The sequence below is a fragment of the Protopterus annectens genome, chromosome 12.part0, assembly GCF_019279795.1.
Source record: "Protopterus annectens isolate FY-2018-M chromosome 12.part0, PAN1.0, whole genome shotgun sequence".
Lineage (NCBI taxonomy): Eukaryota > Metazoa > Chordata > Ceratodontiformes > Protopteridae > Protopterus > Protopterus annectens.
The window spans coordinates 1,301,510,530-1,301,528,954 of record NC_056746.1 but is presented as its reverse complement, the minus strand read 5'-3'; the positions used below and the strand labels follow the sequence as shown (position 1 = coordinate 1,301,528,954).

Below are 18,425 nucleotides of genomic sequence, written 5' to 3'. Positions count from 1 at the left end.
TACAGCAGAACATAGTCCATCTAACCCACCCTCCACCAATTACAGAAGAAACCTGAAAATGGAAGGTCAGTTTCCCCTAGTTTCTCAGGACAGCCTGATTCGCATGGCCATCCTGAGCAATGTAGCAATTGCCTCATGTATACAGACAACCTACTCCTAAAACATGCTAGTACATTATATAAGATGTAGCTATAACTATGAAACTGGAATCAATGCCCACCACACTAGGAGTCCAGTCAGAAGCTGCACTCATTTGAAGCACTTCTCAGTTTGGAAGATGCTGGTGCTTGCAGTCACAGACATGGGTACTCTAACCACACAGGGCTATGCCTTCCACATATTTCAACCACAGAATGAATGTGAAAAAAAACAGTATTATCCCTCATTAAAGGCAAACACATCACTAAAGGTGCAGTACAACTTCCTAGAATAATTCCAAGTAATACTCTAGGAAAGACCCCCACACACACACATCAGTTAGTTGCAAGTCCCTCACCATGAGCCACGAAAACCACACAGCCTACCTCAACCAACTAGTCTCAGTACAGCCAAATATGATGCTCATGGGTGACTATCCTTCCACTGACTGGGTAACATTAGCACAAACTTGCTCACTCAGATTCCCTGACTTTAGCATATATGCTCTGGAGTAGATGGTCAACTCCCCCCACCAGGGGCTCCAACATCTTTGGTGGTGCTCACCAACATGGGGGAAATCACTGCACCAACCCATGTGTGGGGCCCTCCCTGGTAAAGTCACACCATAAATCAGTCTTGTTTGAACGATCACACCAAACTCACTATCAGGAGCAAAAAGGCTAAATTTCTCCAAACTATAGCCCGAGTGATGGCATCAGTTTGATTCCTTGCCATGACAGCAATGACCCCCAAACTGAGGCATACACAATGTCCTGTATAAACACCTACATTACTGCAAGACTCAGCTGTACTGGAATGGATCACATCAAAATGATCATAAAAAGAATAAGCAGCCTTGGTGGACATCCAGCATCAACACAAGTGGAAAAACTGCTGCCAAAAAACGAGGGAATGATCCCATCAAAGGACTTCTTAAGCATTAACAAGCAGATTAGATATCTGGTAATGTGCTCTAAAGCTAATTAGTAATTGTTTCGGCTTTTCCCGGTTAGGGGTCACCTCAGCAGAATGCCAGTCCGCTTATGATTGGCAGATTTTTTTTTACCGTGCCAAGGTGCCAGCCCAACCTTCAACAAAGGCACACCAATTCACACACAGCTACCTGCATGTCTTTAAATGTCACTCAACTGCGGGAAGGACATGCAGACTCCACAGACGGCACTCCAGCCAAGAATCAAACCGGAGAACCTCTTGCTGTGAGGAAACTAACCACTGCACCACCGCGGCCTATCACTAATTATGAAATTAACATTCCCAGCCAAGGAAAAAAGCATTCTTGTTGCATCTGAAATCTAAAAGGAAAGTCCTAGCTTTGTGCTGAACTAGCTGTGAGTGGTACCACTTACACTGAACCTGAGGACATTGCCAACCAGCTGCTAGTGGAAAAGTTTGCTGAAAGCTTCACCCGTCCCCATCAATCAACCCATAACACACTTGGCACCAGTCCTCTACCTAGCATCTCCAGAGAGATCAGAGTCCCACTCTCCAAGGCGGAAAACCCAGCAACTATGGGAGACATCCAGGCTGCTTATACTGTCTAAACAGGAGTTTGAAGAGTGCTCTTCAGTCTAAGCACTGGCTGTCCCAGCTGACTGGAAAACAGCAACTGTAATCTCCTTCCACAAAGGGGGTCCCTCGAATCCTAGGAACTATAGACCCACAAGCCTAACCAGCCTCATCTGCAAAGCCATGGAGAGAATTCATGGACCTTAAAGATATAGGTGACCTTCAAAATCTTAACCCAACCAATTTGGCTTCATCAAGGTCAGATGGTCTGCTAAACCTGGACTGAATGTCACAAAGGCCATGAACGAAGGCAAAACAGTTCACACTGCCCATCTCGACCTAGCCAAGGCCTTTGACAATCTTTCACTCCGGCACTGAGAAACTAATCCCAGCTGGGGATTAACCCTTACTTCACTAGATGGGTTGCAAATGGCTCACAAATGCAAGTCAGAATTGGGGATGCCAACTCTACCAGCAGACTGGTTTAATCAGTAGTGATTTACAGGGTTCTGTGCTAGGACCCCTACCGTTTATTTTTCAGAAGTCCAGGTGAAGATGGCCTATGGCTTACCAAGTTTGCTGATCACTGCAAACTGGGTGCAATCAAATCCCCCAAAGATGTCAACATACTGCAAAATGGGCTTCCAGACAGACTGTCAAAACCAGACAAAACTAAAACGCAACAAATGCATTATCCCCTTCAGCAAAGGAGAAACCTCTGCTGATTATGTTACGTCTCCCACATTCAAACCCAGTACTGAGAAATTTAGGATTCTAAGCTGAGCGCCTTAATTTTGATCAGGTGTTCACAGTAGTAAGGAAGGCCTACAACTGCACACCCTCTTGTACAAGGATACAGCATCCAAAGCGAAGGGTGCAACTCCCCTGTACTCTGTTCTCAGACCAATACATACAATGCTCCCTTCTGTACCTCAGACATCTACAGCAACTGGAGACCCCTCCAAGGTTTCTCACCAAGACAATTCAGGGCCTACAACCTACATGGACAGACTGAAGGCCATATCACTTTACTCAGTATTCTATAGACTGCTTAGAGGAGACTTCACTGGCCTACAAAGAAGTCTCATACCCTTCCTTTACGAAGCTGCTGCACATCTGCAAATCCAATGGATAAGATTCACTTGCTCTAGGGATCTTGACCTAGCATGCAATATTAACAGGACATGCTGAAGTGACAGATGTCTCCCAAAGGTTACCACTCCACTGGAGCAAACTCCCAGTTCATGTAAAATGGTGCTCTGACCCTATGCAATTGTAACCTGGACAACTGGATAGGAAATTAAATTTATACCATGGATTTCACTCATACCCCTTTTACACAGGGGCAGCCAGTGCTGATCTTTGATCAGAATGCAAACAGACTATCTTGGTCCATAAGGGAACAAGGGTTTAATATTGCTAGTCTTGTAGAGGCCTTAGGGCAAATAGCCTAGTAAGCCCCTATGAGTCCATGAACATAGAAATAATTTGTGCCAAAGCCATGGCTTAAAACCCTACGTAAAGAAATTCACTCTAGTACCTTTTTGGAAGTTGACCACCCCAGGAAACTGGATCAATAAAAGCACCTCTAAGTTAACCCACTATTCAGGGATATGGAAACACTGACTAACCTGGTTGTCAACCAAGCTGTATCCAAGGTAGTAAGGAAATTCTATGTTCCTCAACTTAAGTGCATGGCAACTTGGTCCAGGGAAGTCCTTGTACCACTATACTCTGCCTGCAGACCCATGGCATATGCCTCCTTCGGTATGTACCTGACCAAACATGTACCAAGTGAACATCCAGAAAGGTTCCTAACAAAAAAACAGGGCATAAATAATGCCCTATGCAGATCACCTCAAAGCCCTATCCTTATACAGTCTTACCCAGTGCAAAAGGCATCCCTGCATTCTGCTCTGATTAACGTTTTGCACATTCACAAAAAAGGAATAAAACTACAGGCTCTAAAGACCTAATTTTGCTTGCAACGTAAACAGGACATGCATCTCAGAATTCTCTGGAACAGCCTCCCATCCATATGAACCCCACCCCCACCCCCCACAACCTATTCAAGAGCAACTTGAACCACTGAATGGGAAATCAAAAATGCATCCCTGGTCTGGCATGTCTGTCAGAGGCAGTCAGTAAATCATAAATTACACAATGTCCAAGACATAACTTGCCAGACTGATTTGGGTTGGATGGCTAGGGTTATAAAGGCCCTATGGTCATTAGCCTAGTATATGCCTATGAACCTATGATATGGATAGCAAGATACAGTGAAATGCATAGCAATTAAGAGTTGGATTTTGTACAGGAGGGAAAAAGACAAGAGTAAAGTGGGATAAGTTGATCCTGCCAATAGAAGACTGCTTGAATTACCTGATCTGAAGGGATATTCCAAAGCTACAGTTGAGGTTCCTCTACATAGCACAAGCAGAAAGCTATAGGGGAAAACTGATGATCAAACATGGGTGAAGCTCAAGAAACTAGGAGGGGGAAATTTGGGATTCAGATCCTTAAAGAGAACCATAAAGATTATATACATGTAGTAGCAGAAAGTAGGAGTACAGAAAATAGGCAAGAGAGGTAGAAATTAGTGAACTGACAAAGGAACCAAGGTACTGGGAGCAAATAGAGGGAAAGGTGACAAAATGGGAAGAGGTCCAGAATTGATCTGGATTGCAGGCTAGATATTGCCTTCCCTATCATAGCCAAACAGAAAGAAATAGAGGATCCCAAGTGAAAGACCAGCACTGGTTGAGTTTAATAGGATCTAGAACAGGTGTTAAAGGGGGTAATTAGTAGGGCATATAAAATGCTTCATGTAACTATCAGAAGTCAGAAAGGATTGGGAAGAAAATGGATTAGCAATTCATAAAAACAATGGGGGGATATATATGTATGGCTCCCAACTGGCAATATCTAGAAGATTCTTTGCTTGAAAGTGTTTGGATATCTACACTCCACACAGATTGCAAATGTAGGTGTGTTGCTAGTCTGTTAATCACACCACCATACCCTTGTTCAAGTCCAAGGTACTTCCAATTTTAGTCATCCCCTGTGCTTTGTCTCAAGTATTTCCCTCTAGAACACTGGAAAACTTTCACAGGCATGTCTATGAACTTTGTTATATGACAACAGCCAAGAAAGCAAGTTTATTTCCTCAGCCTGCTCTTCAAAAACACATTTTATCCTCTAGGAAAAAAAACTCTGAATAAAGCTGGATACAGCAGCTTGAATCTCTCATGCCTCTCGACATTCCCAGATTCCTGGGATAATTTTTCTTTTCGCCCTGTGTACAGTGAATAATTTTCTAGTGTCCAATTTTAATATTTTATTCTGCCCAGTTGTCAGCATCAACTCTACTGGTATAACTGCTCCTCTAGCAATATAGATCTTCACCTTCACACTTGTGGCCTTTCAAATACTGTTGTGGAACAGCAGTCCAGCTGCTTATTTTGCCTTCATAAAAATTAATGCAGTCTGTTCCTTCCAGTTTCTCTGGTACATCAGGAAAATCTCAGGTTGGCTGCACATGCGGTCTTCTGAAACATCTCTTAGAGAAGCCCCAGTCAGCCAACCTCTGATTTTTGCAGTTACGTTCATCTGAACAGATGAGCTGGAGCAGCTTTGAGTAGATACATTTCTTCAATGTTTCATTTTAATCACTTCAGTTAAATTTGGAGAGTAATCAAACTTACTGAAGCGTGAACTGCTTTTTGCTGAACAGCTACAGAACCCCTCCTAGTCTGTTAATCTTTTCTGGTGAACTTTCAGGTTTTTCAAATTCTTTGCATTCCAGGCAGTGTACTTGGTAAATGAATTGCACCCAGTTTCAATGGTGCTCCTTTTTCTCAGTTTTTTCAGAATGGGGGAGCTGAAGTTAAGCTGTTGATCAGTGTACAGTATCAGAGTCCCTCAGTCCTGAAATTTCTTATTTCAGAACTAGAATTGCTACAATCAAAATCTTGCGTCATTCATTACTTGAATGTTTGGAAAAGCTTCAGCTTCTTTTGCTACACTATGAAAGGCATAACTGGATAAATCAAGAACAGTCAAAGCACCTTGTACTGGAGGGTACAGAACAAGCTGCAAAGAAATGGTTTCACCAGAAAGCTGAAGTGTTTGAAGTTGTTTGTTGTCATGCAAGCAGATAACTGAAATCTGCCTCCTAGAAGAAAAGGAGGATAAAGAGGCATTCTGAAGTCATGTTGTGTACCTGTGAAGTCAGTTTCACAGTTTTACTGAACTTTTGCTGACAGTAGAGAAATAATTTCCTTAGAAATGGTTTCAATACTCTTCCGGTAACCAGAAGGGGCAGGGATGCACACATCTTTAAAGAGCTAGTTAAATCAAATTAGTGTTCAGTTTTGAGCTTTATATTCTGTTCTGTGCAAGCCTTCACACCCAATATGTGGTAGTCCTTTAAGCATCCTAAATTAATTTGTGTATCAACTCCCATTACTAACTTGCTAGTCATGGTACTGTAACCCATTCAACCACACAATTTTCCTAAATATGGTATAAAATGCTGAATTGCATATAAAAAGTGAACCTTTAAAAGTTTCCATCCATATTGAACAAAGGCCCCTATAAGCAAATAACCCTGCAACCGTAGGCAAAACTTTCCTTACAGAAACTATGGTAGATTAGCTGCGCACACTGTACAGCTCCTATAGGAGTTTCATTTTGTACACTGAAGGACCAAAGAGTGCAACCATTAGCTTTTAATATGAAGCTGGAGTACCATCCACTGAGTTTCCCAAAAGATTTCATTAATTTCAAATTATGCCAAAGGGGAAGTCACTTCACAGGAAGGGATACCTTTACACCCCTCAGATTCCTTCCAAGATATGCACCAGTGTTACACCCATAAATTTAGTACAGTAAGTTACTTTGCTCTTGGCTTCACAGTTAAATAGTAACTGGCAAAGGCTCTATACTCAAGGGAAATCAGTTCATAAATATTTAAAGGACAAGTCATGTGTCACTCCAAGGCTAAAAACACAGCCTCAATGGGACCAGACAACATCTCAGGCCAGGTTCACAATAGGACTACAACAGGAGTCAACACTGATGGGTACCTTGCTCAACCACAGCACAGGTTTCGTCCCTGCTGAATGGAGAACAGCTACAGTCATCCCTTTGTTTAACGGGGGAATGCATCCATGGACCCTGTGAACTATAGGCCCACAAGCCAAACCAGCCTCATCTCAAAGACCATGGAGCGCATCATGGACCTTGTGACAGTAACATGGGCCAGTAATCAAGGAGCCTCAATCCTCACTACAAACACTGGTGAGAGTCACTAACAGGAATGGATTTACAGTATTTTTAGATGCAGCTCTACATAGAGCAGTTTTCCCCGAAGAGCACACAGGGAACATGCTCCAAACCTGGGACTGGACTACCTGCTTCTCCAGATCCCAAACGAGTCTCATTCTGGAGCACTGTGCCCCAGTTCCAAGTAACTGAACCACACCTGGGTATGATTTTCACACTCCTGGGAAAGGCTGGCACAGATATACTAGCTGCACCTCTTCTGTCCAGACTACAAGGTAACCATGCTGCCAGTCAACCACTCCAAGGCTCGTACAAGGGTATCCAATTATACTGAGTAAAATCAATAACTAATAAATGGTACAGTGTAAACAAAGCAAGGCTTTTCAGATTGGCCAATGCATCACAAATTAGCACAAATACTGATGTGTATTTTCTAAAAAGACCAGCCAAAATGAAAAGTATAAAAACAGAAAACAAGAATATCCAAGTACAATAAACACCAGTTTCAAATCACAGGAGAAAGATTCAGAAAAACTTGCCTATTCTCATTTCCTGTCTAAAGAAAAACACTCCCTAGCCAACTTAATTCAGCAAGGCAAGATATGATGCAGAGATGCTTACTTCCACAAGGCAAGGTGTTAAGCTAACTGAACTGTCAGATAAGTTCCAAAGAAAACAAAACAAGCTGCTGTGCGAGCTCCACCCTCTCAGTGCTAGTTACGTTATGACATCACATTTGATCCGACTGATACAACACTTAAAACTTTGCTGACATGTTGCAGTATCTGAAAGTTATGGAACAATTTGAAAAACTACTCCTCTTCCAGAATTAAATGCATGTTTAAAGCATCAGTTATAACATTTAACAAGCCTCTGTACAAATCAGTGCGATAGTCAAATGACAATTCCCCACAAAACTACAGCCAACCATGCTGGCACATGCCACACATGCACAACCCTATTCTTCCTGGCACAGATTACATGCATCATTTAAGGTCTGATGTGAGGTATTGTAATCTACAAACTCTACCCTACCCAGTTTGGCTTCATCCAAGGGAGATTGTGCCAGTTAAACTTTGTGGACTTGACACCAAAGCCTTTGACAAAGGTAAAAACTATGAATATGGCCTACCTGGACTTGGCCAAGGCCTTTGACACCATCCCCCACACTCAGGCATTAATAAACTCACCCAGCTGGGTATCAACCCATATAGTCAGATGGGTTGCAAACTGGCTCACTAACAGAACTCAAGATAGGAGACTACCTCCTTCAGCAGACCAGTAACCAGTGGTGTACCACAGGGGTCGGTTCTGGGCCCCTATTTGGAATACACTTCGCCAAAGTACAGGCAAAAACTAAAGGTCAGTGGCTGATTGTTTGCTGACTGCAAACTACAGTGGTCAGTCCCCTAAATCTCAATATCCTGCAAGGACGACTTTCAGACTAGTGATTGGTGTCAAAGTCATGGACTATGTAAAAAATGCATCATCCCCTTCAGCAAGGGTGTTCCTGCAAACTACTCCACAAATTACAATACCTTAATTATTGGTGAGAGACCTGAACACACAGGTTGATAGCAGCCTTACTTTTGATTACCATATCTCCACAGTAGTAAGGGCACTATGTTGCTCACCTCATAAGGGCATTGCCTCCAGAAAAAAAAAAAAAGTGTTATAACCCCCCTGTACTCTTCCCTCATCCGGCCAATAGAGTATAATGCTCCATTTGATATGTACCTCTAAGCACCTGCAGCAACTGGGGACCACAAAGGTTTCTTACAAAGAAAACTCAAGGTCTCTAGCACATGTGTGGACAGACTGAACTCACTGCCTTTACCTTGGACAGACTGCTCAGAGACTTCTCTTGCATACAAGGCAATATCTGACCATGCCTTAATGGAAATGCTACACATTTGCAAGTCACAGTACAAGTCACACTCTCAAGAGACCTTAACCGGATATGCGACAGCGATAGAACTTGGAACAGATTTCTCGGAGAGGTTACCCCATTTCTGGAACAGACTTCCAATCCATGTTAAAGCAGAGCCCCTCATTGACCCTATTCAAGCACAATTTGGACAACTAACTAAATTTGCCCCACGGGTTCCAGCGTAACCCTCTGGTATTAATAGGTGCCGATTGTCTACCCGTAAAAGACCCTTTGGAACAAGGGTTAACTTGGCTAGGCTTGTAAGGGCCATTAGCCTAGTAACCTCCTAAGATCCTGTGAATTACAATAGCCTCTTGCAATCACAAATTCATAAGTAATTCTGAAGAATGGCAAAGCACTACGCAGATGAAGAAAATTTGCAAAGACATTTATGTTTGACAGTTATCCATGGAATACTCTGGAGACACAGGACCCTGAAGGTTATAGGGTAACCGGATAGCTCAGGCATGACAGATTAGGTATTTACACAAAAGAATAAAAATAAGAGTTCTAACCCTCCTTTGAAGGTAGCCAGACAAATCAGGACTCGAGCCCTGACAGTTGAGGAACAAGTGTGTTAAGTATACTGAAAAGTAGCAAGATAACAGAAGCTGTCTACACTCTTTAGGATCCAAATGCAGTTTGAACTCTTGGGACAAGTTTGGCCAACCAACTTAAGCTTGTATCAGAACAAAGTGGATTTGTTGACACCTGGGCACCTTATTGCTCTTTTACCTGGTTACTTGCATCAGAACATAAAAGCCCTGGCAAAGGCTGTGTGCGAGAGATGTTCACCTAAACTTGCTAACAGACCATGCTGCTGCATTTTGAATACTTTGGGGGACTGAAAATATGCCAAATTGAAGTGATCAGGGCAAAAGTGTGTACAAGAGCTAGATGAAGCGACAAGGATGCAAAAACAAAGTTGAGACTGCTGACAAGTGCAGGCGTCCAGTACAATGGAATGAGGGCAGAGGACTAGGACAAAGACATGAGGGATATAAACATTAGAAAAAGGCAGCCCACGAATACTTTCACAATCTTCATGAAAAGGATGGGTGCCATGGTAGGAGGCATGGCAAAATGGGCAGAATGGTCAACAGGAGGGAAAACACAGGGTGTCCTTATGGAGGATAAGGTGAAGGAACCAGAAAGGCATACTTTCCCAGACAGCAAGTTGTGGCAGAGCCTGGGTACTGAACTCACTTGACCATAACGTTCCATCTGTATTGTTGATCCTCGTTCAGCCATTACACATGGGATATCTGTTCAGACCTCTGAACCGAGCTGGCCATTTTCCAAGCTAGTGTCATCTTCAAACTAGAGCTAAACTCTTACCCACAATCCCCATTCTCCCCGTTACCTCCAATTGAGTTTGCAACTCAAAGGTAAAGGCTACCTCTGGTCAAATAACCCAAGAACCGGATGGAGAGATCCACTAGAAACCACAGGAGGGGGAAGGAGGGAGGGTCGTAATGACTGAACGAGGATCAATACAGATGGAACGTTATGGCTAGACAACTTTTATCTGATAGTTAATCCTTGTTTATTCCTTACACATGGAACAGAGTCCCCAGCTACCTCCATTCCTGGGAGGCTCTCATGGAAGGACATTCTTGAGCACCATAGAACCGAAAGATGCTCTTCCCTTGGAGGCCAAATCCAATTTGTAATGATTGATGAAGGTATGAGGCATAGCCCAAGTTGCAGCTGCACAGATGTCATGTAAAGAAGCTCTGGCATGGAAGGCAGCAGAAGTTGCCACTGACCTTGTTGAATGAGCTTTCATGGTAGTAGGCAACGAGATATTACATTGTGTATAAATGGTCACACAGTCCTTCAATCATCTAGCTAATGGGACCTTAGCAACAGCAGATCCTAATCTAGGTCCAGAAAAGGCCAAAAATAACTGGTCAGATTTACGAAAGGGTTTAGTCCGGTTTAAGTAAACTGATTTGCCTGTGGATATCTAGGGTATGTAGGCAATACTCTTCTGTTTGAATGATTGGGAAAGAAAACTGGCAATTCAATGTCTTGATTAATGGACATTTCACAGATCACTTTAGGCTGTAATGACGGATTAGTTCTCAGACACCATCGCTATGAAAAAATCAAGTATGGACTCTGGATACAAAGCTTGAAGCTCAGAAATAAGTCTGGCAGAAGTAATGGCAACCAAAAACAAGGTTTTCCATGAAATACTTGAGGTCGCAAGAGGCTGGTTCGAAAGGTGACTGTCAGCTTGTAGAACCAATAAATCCCATGGTTGAATAGGTTCTCTAAAGGGTGGCTTCAGATGATTCACACCTTTTATGAAGGTCTTGCACAATTTATGGGACACGAGAGGAATCTTGGACACCCTCATGAAAATTAGAAATTGCAGCCAAATGAACTCTGGTAGAGGCCGATAAACCCCACTGAAAAAGGTTGGCCAGATAGTCTAGTATTAATAGACACTGGTGCTGAAAAGGGTAGTCTAGTATTAATAGACACTGGTGCTGAAAAGGGGTCTACTTGTTTATCTTTCAGCCAACAGTTAAATTCTAGTGAAAGACTTATGAGAAGCAATGAAAATATCATGTACTGGTAAAGAAAGATCATTCTGCCTGGCAATCAAGGGAATTGGAGTAGCCAAGCTGTGAGCTTCAGGCTGTACAAGTTGGGATGAATCAGGTTCTGTGGATGCAAGATCAACTCTGGGGTTGGATGGAGAACGCATGGTCGATCTAGGTGAGGCCAAAGGAAGGGGAACCAAATCTGTAGAGGCCAATATGGTGCTATGAGGATCACCTTGCTCTTCAACTGACTGGCTTTCTTCAGAAACTGGGGAAAGGGTGGAAATGCGTAAAGACCAGAGGGCCAATCGTGGACTAGTGTCCCTGGGTGACTGTCCCAGAGGGGGAATCAGGGCGAAGTAGCTGCTGCATTTGTAGTTGGTCGGGGATGCAAAGAGGTTGCAGTAAGGATGGCCCCAGCGGTGGAAGATCTCCACCGCTATCAAGGGATTCAGGGACCACTCGTGAGGTTGAAGAATGCACCTGCTGAATCAGTCTGCCATCACGTTGGAACTCCTGGGAATGTGCGTTGCTAGAAGAAAAAGGTTGGTAGCCATCGCCCATTGCCATATCCTCATGGCCTCTCGACAAAGGGGTATGATTTGGTTCCACCTTGCTTGTTGATGTACCAGACCACCGCCATTTGAATCGCAATTGTCCCAGACAGCAGCAGGGGATAGAATGCTTGCAATGCCAGAAGCACTGCCCTCAGCTCTAGAACATTTATATGCAGATGGGCCTCCAGTTCGACCAAGTGCCTTGGACTTGTCCCTGACATAGCCCCCCTATCAGGGAGGCGTCAGAGGTCACTGGCCTGGGGTTGCTGCGGGGAGAAGGGGCGAGACCATTGTGAGAGACTGTCATCCACCAATTTAAATCCTGTTTGCATCTGTGGGTTACCCGAATAATGGCTGAAAGAGGATGCTGAAAAAAGATACTATTGTGCGAGTAGTAGCCATTGTAGAAGCCTCATGTGAAACCTGGCCAGGGGAACAATGGTGATTGAGGCTGCCATGGAACCCAACAGCTGTAGAACCAAGTGAGCCATGGAATTTTCCCTTGAAATGACTGGGATTAGTTGTTGCTTTATCCTTAGAATTCTGTGCTCTGGAACAGCAGCTCTGCAGTTTGGGTCCAAGATTACCCCTATGAATTGTCGACTGAGATGGGGTGAGATTGGATTTTTGCCAGTTTATGGTTATGCCTAGCCTTTGAGCAGCAAGGAGAGTATGCCAGGCCTTATTCCAGTAGATGTCTGGTGGGGACGAAATGAGCCAGTTGTCTAGGTATGGCAACACCTGGAATCCTTGAAGTCGCAAAAGAGCTGTGACAACTGCCATGCACTTTGTGAACACACTGGGGGCTGTGGAGAGTCCGAAGGGCAGTACTCCGAACTGGTAGTGACTGGCTCCCGCACAAAGCGCAGAAATCTTGATGGCCTGTCCACCTTTATGTGGTAGTATGCATCTTTAAGATCTAAAGAGTACATCCAATCGTCTTTTTCCAAAAGCGGGAGAATAGACTATTGTAACCATCCAGAATTTTTGTACTCAAACTTGTTCAATACACAAATACAAAATTGGTCTCCAGTCCCCGGTTTTCTCTGGCACCAAAAATATAGTCTCTAGTAGAATCCAGATCCTATCTGGTCTGGAGGGACTATTTGTATGACTCTTTAGCAGCTTTTCTATCTCTAGTGCTGCTTCTTCCCTTTGACTGGGTGGAATGTCGGGAAGATTTTATGATGGGACAAAGATCAAAGGGGATATGATAACCTCTGGTTATAATCCTTTGTACCAAAGAATCGGTGGCGACAGTTAGCCAGACAGAAGGGTACAAGGAGAAACATCCCCCAACCACCTCCAGAGGAAATGAGTTGGGCCACTCTTAAGGAGCGCTAGTAGGATTGACCAGGGAAAGAATCCCTGGAACCCTGGTTATGTGGACCCCCCTCTGCCCCAAAAGGAGCATCTTCCCTGTGAGTTTCCCCCTCTGCCTCTGGGGAAGAACGCTGCCTTGTGTCACAGAAAGGACCCTGAGATTTCTTAAACCATATCTTCGTGCTCTTTTGGTTTTGGAAGAAAGCATGTTGAGGGGAAGAATGGACACCTATGGCAGAAAGGGTCTTACTGTCCTGTTCACATCTGGCCAGTATGCTTTTAACTTTGGGCCCAAACAAGGAGGCCTTAACGGGGACATTAAGAAAGGAAGACAAAGGGTTCTGCAGTTGCACAAGCGCATCCAGGTGTGCGTGAAGACCACAACTGAACCCGCTGCTCCTTCTGATGCGCGAGATATTTGTCGCATAGATGAGTTGTATATAGATTCAATAGTGGCCAGCTGAGAGGCTACTTTGTCACGGACCTCACACTATACCAGCCAAGTTTTCAGAGAGCTCAGAAACTAGATCCCTTTGAAGCCTGGTAAAATGTGTCATATAATTCAGGGACCTGACAGCAAAGGTCACTGTAGCAAAGGTGCGCTTCCCTATCCTGTCCAGGGCCCAGGACTCTTGGGTGGATGGACAATCTGGCCTTCTGCCAGATCTTTCTTGTTGCGGCCACCAAAGCGTCCACAGGAAGACCTTTGGACCAATGGGGATCCGAAGCAGGAGGGGACAAGATCTTATCTGGCCTCCGGGGAATAGCTTAGACAGTATCAGGAGCCTTCCAAGCACACTGCACGATGAGCCAGACAAGTTCATCGGCAGGTGGAGTAACCCAGGAGTTAATGGGCCGGGTGTGAAAGGCCTGCAGGAACACAGATTCCTCAGATATCGGATTAGAGGACTGCCAGTCACCTCTCAAAATTTCAAGGAAATCACCAAAGGATACCTCAGAGGGTGACAGAGGGGATCCTTCCCTCATCAAAATCAGCCTTCAGTGAGGGACTCTTCTGTGGAGTCCATGTGCTTCCTCAAACTTCCCTGGTGGACCACCTCAGCAGGAGAAGCTGAAGACAGCAGAAAAGGAGATTCCTGAGGGAATATGTCCTGCAGCCCTTGCACCCGCTAGGTGCGACTTGTGAAACTAGTGTACCAGAGGAGGGCGGAGGTATAGACAGTCCGGTATCACCAGCAGCGAAAGCCTTCATCAGTTGGAAGGCTGGCCCACTCGAGAAGTGCATGTCTACGACAGGGGTCACCCCTCCCCGTAAGTGACTCAGCCTGCTGACCCAGAGTCCTTGGATGGTTGTGGAGCAGCAAACTATGCGTGTCACAACTGACATCCAGGGTCATAGCAAAACTTTCCTGCCACGAAGGCAACTGCAGTTCCTGAGATCCATAAAGGGGACCGCAGAAGGGAAAGACTGCTATATCCATGGATTTAAGTCAATGAAGGAGAAGGGGTCTTTGGAGATGGGTGATCACCTCCCAAGGAAGGATAGTTCCTGAGGGGTGGAATACCTCTGGCCAAGAGTACCTGGTCCACAAGATGCAACACATGTTTGGAAAGGCTTCTAGTGGACCTCATGGAGAATGAGGTAGAAACAGGCCTGTCCACAGAAGAGGCAGACTGTGCCCATCTCATATGTCCGCACAGAGGAAAACAGTACTGAGAGACTGGACTACTGTCTGCACCGTAGTAAATCGGTGCAGAGGTCATGGTCTGCACAGACATCGGGATCGATGCCGAAGCTGGAACTAACAAAATTGGAGTAAACAATAAAGGTGTCTGTTCTGAGGAAGATCTGAGCCAATGAGGTCAAAGGTCTACACCAACTGAACGGTCAGTGCCGATAGTTGTAATAGTCTGAACCGAGGAGCCCCTCTGTGCAGAAGACTGAAACGAAATCACTAATGGAGCCGAAGGCCTCTGTGCCAAAGGTCTAGGCACCGAAAGCACTGGGGCTGACTGAGCTCCAGAGCCGAAACTTTAGCCTTTTTAGGTTTTGGTTGGCAGGAGTCCCCAGCTGGGGACAAAGGCAAATATTTAGCCTTAGTAGGAACATCCAAGGTTTTCTTATGGGCTCTAGGAGGGGTTGAGGCCTCCGACCCAGAAATGGCCTCTGAAAAGGGAGACTTAAGTCGTCCCTTCAGTAACAGCTTATTTTTCCTTTCCAACAAGGTTCTATTAGAAAAGTTCAAATAGTACAGGGTGGGTCAGACAAATGGGAAGCTCCCAAACAATAAACACAGTGTGCATCAGAAGTAGTGTGTCCACAATCAGAACACCGCTTAAACCCCGGACTACCTTTATCCGCCATGACAGCAAAATTATTAATAGAAAAGGTACCAGCAATGGTACAAGAGTACCCGAAGGTATGAGAGAAGGGAAAAGGATTACCAACGATGGTAGAGAGAATACCTCGCGGTAAAAGTGGTAAAGAAAGAAGCAGAAAAACCTGAAGAAATTATGCATGCTAGATGCGATAGGGTAAAACAATAAAATATGAACTTGACAGAAAAGTAATCTGTAAAACTATTAAACAAATGACTGTACTTAGCTCAAGCGAAGTAGTTTGACACGACCAAATGGCAACGTGGCAATCGAAATCTGAAGTAACGGGGAGAGGGGGATTGTGGTAAGAGTTTAGCTCGAGAGTCTGAAGCTGACGTGAGCTTGGAAAATGGCCAGCTCAGTTCCGACGTCGGAACAGCTACCCCATGCGTAAGAATGGACGAGGAACAATATCAGATGGCTAGTTTCCTTTCACTTTCTTGTATTTTGTATATTTTCTATTTTGTATACTGTAATTTTACACTTTCACATGTATTCTGCTTTTAAAGAATTTCACCCTGGTTCTGTCTTAAACAGAACAGGCTTTCTAGCTGCCTGCCCCTTAAGTTAATTTGACCACACATCTCCTTCCCCCTCCCTTTCATTGGCTGTTGAGCACAAAATAATTGTGAAATCACTTTCCTTCAACTATTTAAATTTAATGGCTATCCCATTGCATTAGATTGAGCCAGAATACAAAGTGCCCACCCATGTTCAATACATCTTTCTCTTAAAATTAGTTGCTCTCCACTTAAAAAGTTACCCCCTCTTTCATATCCAAGTTCATAGTACATACTGCAGTGCTTAAGATATTAACCCTTCTTCCCCATCTTACCTTTAAAATCTGAAGCATCTACTGCAAGACCACCAACTGCCTTCTCAGTAGTCATCTTTGGATTAGTGCTGCTGTTTTCTCCTGGTGACAGCAGGAGCAGAGTGACATTTCCTTGAGACTGATCACTGGAAACCTAATACAGTGCAATTTGCCCCCTTCCCGATTTCTTTTTTTTGCATGTTTGATCTGAAACGTGTGCAACAAATTTAATTACTCATACAATTAGATCAAGTTAACCCAAGTAAACAAAATGCAGTTTAGATTTTAAGGAAAAAACTATCCAAACCTACATGGCCCTGTGTGAAAAGGTAATTGCCCCCCTTGTTAAACGAGAAACTGTGGTTAATCACATTTTTTGGGAAAGCAGAGTTCAATCACTAGCCACACCCAGGCCTGATTACTGCCAGACTGATTGAATAGAGATCATTTATAGAACCTTGTCAAAGTAGGCTAAAAGATCCCAAAAAGGAAATCATGCCGCGATCTAAACTCATGCAGCGATCTAAAGAAATTCCGGATCAGACAAGAAAAAGTAGACATCCAGTCTGGAAAAGGTTACAAAGCCATTTCTAAAGCTTTGGGACTCCAGCTAACCACGGTGAGCCATTATCCACAAATGGAAAAAACATGGAACAGTGGTGAACCTTCCCAGGAGTGGCTGGTCTACAAAAATTACCCCAAGAGTGCAGAGAAGACTCATCCAAGAGGTCACAAGAGAACCCAGAACATTAACTGCAGGCCTCACTTGCCTTAGTTAAGGATAGTGTTCATGACTCAACCATTGAGAGACTGGGCAAAAATGGGATGCATGGCAGAGTTCCAAGGCAAAAACCACTGCTGACCAAAAACAAAGGCTCTTCTCACTTTTGCCAAAAGCATCTTGATGATCCCAAAGACTTGGGAAAATATTCTGTGGACTGACTAAACAACTTTTTGGGAGGTGTATGTCCTGTTACATCTGCCATAAAAGTAACAGCATTTCAGTAAAAGATAGTGCCAACATTCAAACATGGTGGTGGTAGTGTGATGGTCTGGGGCTGCTTTGCTGCTTCTGGATTTGGACAACTTGCCGTGATTGAATATGAATTCTGCTCTCTACCAAAAAATTCTGAAGGAGAATGTCCGGCCATCAGTTCATGACAAGCTGAAGCGCACTTGGGTTCTGCAGCAGAACAATGATCCAAAACACATCAGCAAGTCCACCTCTGAATTGCTTAAACAAAATTAAGGTTTTGGAGTGACCTAGTCAAAGTCCAGACTTGAATCAAATTGAGATGCTGCAGCAGGACCTTAAAAAGGCAGCTCATGCTCAGAAACCCTCCAATATGGCTGAATTAAAACAATTCTGCAAAGAAGAGTGGGCCAAAATTCCTCAACAGCGATGTGAAAAGACTCATTGCCAGTTATCAATGCTTGATTGCAGTTGCTAAGGGTAGCACAACCAGTTATTAGGTTTAGGTGGCAATTGCTTTTTCACATAGGGCCATGTTGGTTTGGATAGTTTTTTCCTAAAAATCACTTAAAACTGCATTCTGTGTTTACTTGGGTTATCTGTCTATTTAGATTTGTTTGATCTGAAACATTTAAGTGCGACAAACATGCAAAAAATAAATAAATCAGGAAGGGGACAAATACTTTCCATTGCACTGTAACTGCTTCATAGGTAACCGCTTGGAATTTGTGCTTATATTCTGCTTCTGGTGAGAGGAGCAGAGGTCAGATTCCAGACAGTTTCTGGTTAGGCAGGGAGTGGTCTGGTTGCTATTAAAGGGATCTACCAGGAAAAGGCTAATCAGAGACCCTTGCATCAGCTGTGGCCTGCTTCTCATCTTGGGATTGGTGAGAATGTTTCTGGTGAGAAGCAAAGAAGCACTGTTATCCCAGCAGAGTGACTGTGGTGAGATCAGCACCAGTAGTAGCCATTCATGCTACTC

General features: G+C 44.0%; 1 protein-coding gene across 1 annotated transcript in view; it reads right to left on the bottom strand.

Annotated features, from left to right (window-relative positions):
- LSM14B (LSM family member 14B) overlaps nt 1-18,425 on the bottom strand; it is a gene marked incomplete in the record, with an annotated part of 815,052 nt that overhangs the window by 290,534 nt on the left and 506,093 nt on the right.